Source organism: Etheostoma spectabile, chromosome 17, assembly GCF_008692095.1.
Source record: "Etheostoma spectabile isolate EspeVRDwgs_2016 chromosome 17, UIUC_Espe_1.0, whole genome shotgun sequence".
NCBI classification, from domain to species: Eukaryota; Metazoa; Chordata; class Actinopteri; order Perciformes; family Percidae; genus Etheostoma; species Etheostoma spectabile.
The window spans coordinates 13,832,179-13,834,610 of record NC_045749.1 but is presented as its reverse complement, the minus strand read 5'-3'; the positions used below and the strand labels follow the sequence as shown (position 1 = coordinate 13,834,610).

The window sequence follows — 2,432 nt, the reverse complement described above, 5'->3', positions numbered from 1 at the left end:
CACACACACACACACACACACTTTGGCCTAATTTTGCCTTGCACCCACATAAATCTTGGTAATGGAAATTGAAAACTAAGGCATGTGCTAACCTGCTTTTTTTCCAATTAAAACACTTGCCAAACTGATATGTTACTGTGCACAACACATACTGCTTCTCAGCAGCACAGGGTAGTGAAATGAAAAGTAAAAGTAAACTGTGAAAAACAAAGTGGCCTTTGTCCCGGGCCTGGCCAAGTAATTTAAGGGACTTTTCATTTTGATGTTATCAATAATACAAATGCAAGCAGTTGGGTGCCTTTAAAGTCAAATAGTTGACAAAGTTAGGACAGAATACTGACTAAAAGAAACTGTTAACAGCTGTCGAGATAACTGTACTGTTACTGTGCAACAGAAACACCCTCAAAATCCAGTACTTTATCATTCATACAGAAATTGTACAGTTTTAACATCACTATGTTTATGTGACAGCTGTAGATACTTTGCAGGTTGAGATGTTCCACACCAAATTTAGACCATCATCTTATTACATAAATTAAGTTTGTCATTTAATTAGTTCTTTTTTTGAAATGTCTTTTGAACATGTAAAAGACAACAATATAGTGTACAATAATAGTGATATTATAAACTACTCAACAGCATCTCAATGATTAAAAATCATCTCAACCAAATATAACATTATGTAACATGCTGCTTAATGAGTCAGTAGTAATATTATAACAAAAATTATACAAATACTAAAATACACTTTGGCTTACTGTAACATTGACAGGGGCTATTCTGCAGAACATCTTTATTTCCAATACTTTTTGCTGATAATATGAATAATAATTAGTAGAATGTGGCATGCAGGACTTGTAACCGGTGGGGTATTGCTACTTCTATTTAGGTAAAATATCTAAATACTTCTTCCACCACTGTTAAAATCCCATTTAATTGCATTACAGTTTTTTTTTTATTAATTATTACACTCTTATTACACTTCTTTCATGAACACAACATCCCAGATCTTAACATTAGCTAACAGCTAAGAATAATGTTTACCAAACTAGTTTACATCTTTACTGCAGACTTCCTTAACCTTTTATTCAACACACCACACACATCTTGTGATTAAAAGGTAACCACGTGATTGAAAGAACAAATTTGCAGTTGCAAATGATTAATTACCGACTTTTAAGGTAGAGTTTTTTATTTTTTTTTTATTTTCACTGTGTAATCGTATGGTACTCATGTTTATGGTGTCAGAATTTTATAACACAACATGAGATTGAATTCTTGCATTTACAGTCTAAATTTTGGTCTGACAACTGTGAGGTTTTCTTTTTCTGTTGACAGAATTAGAAAACAATATTAAGACCTACATACATAGAAAGGTTGGCAGGTTATAAAAGTAGATAGTACAAACTCACACTGACAGTTTACATTATAACACAATCATAGTATCTATAACATCTATAACATCTATCACTGGGTCCAAAATCCTGATGATGGTGCAATGATGCTGCCACCTAGCGTCCAAAGCATTATGTACACTGAACTTCATCCTGATCTGTAAATTGTAGCAGCGTAGCTCCATCTCCATCTAGTGATGGAAGAGACACTCTTCACTTTAACATGGATTATAATGTCTGACACACGTAGGAACACAGCCAGCAGGATAGTGGACAGATGTACTTTGGTGCTTTTTATGTAGTATTTAAAGTGCTAATAGATGAGTTATAAGTGTGGACTCTCATTACTTTTTGAGATTATCCATTTATGCAGGGCATAATTTGGTCATAAAGGAGTGAGGTTAATAAATTAAGTAGGCCAAATGATGTGTTCCCTATTTAACGTAGAAGCAGTTCCACTTTGATGTACTTTATTTTAATCTATTACTGACCCAATCATAACAAACAACAGGGTCATCAAACCATTGTTTATTTGTTGTTATTCTTAAATGAAAATGAGGTTAATCTTTTCCAAGAGTTAACTCTGGTAAACAGGAAGTCATTCTTTTGCATTTCCAGCAGCTAAAACAGAAGTTTCTTATGGGCAAAAACAGAAGAAAAAAAACTTGCATGAGCAGCAATAGTCACCACAAAAACCAGGAAACTGACTGCCCGGTACTGGCCCCAGCACTGCCTGACTGGGAAGTGATCTCTGGGCGGTGTGGTGCCGATTCAGCTGAACAATGAACACAAAGCACGAAAGATCTCTGTCACAATGCTGCTCCTCTTATATTCTTCATACAACTGAAGATTCAAATCCAAACTTCTCCAATGGACTTATTCTCATCTACTACTCATTACTTAGGCAGTAGAAGCACATATCAGCCTTCTGCCCTCCCTTTAAAGACCTCTGCCCAGCTTCACTTTCATTCAAGGAAACTGCTGATAAAGTATAGGTGCATAATGGGAGGGTCTATCTGTCCACACACACACACACAC

The 2,432-nt window shown here is 35.3% G+C and overlaps 1 protein-coding gene across 4 annotated transcripts in view; it reads right to left on the bottom strand.

The window, feature by feature from the left end:
• The window catches only part of rassf4a (Ras association domain family member 4a), a 21,184-nt gene that overhangs the window by 17,981 nt on the left and 771 nt on the right, over positions 1 to 2,432 (bottom strand). Inside the window, exon 1 of one of the 4 annotated variants that reach the window (XM_032540783.1) lies at positions 1,045 to 1,098. The exons of the other annotated variants lie outside the window; for them this stretch is intronic. The gene's annotated coding sequence lies outside the window, so the exon portion shown is untranslated. Of the gene's footprint in view, positions 1 to 1,044; positions 1,099 to 2,432 lie in introns of those variants that run through there. 4 annotated transcript variants of the gene reach the window in all.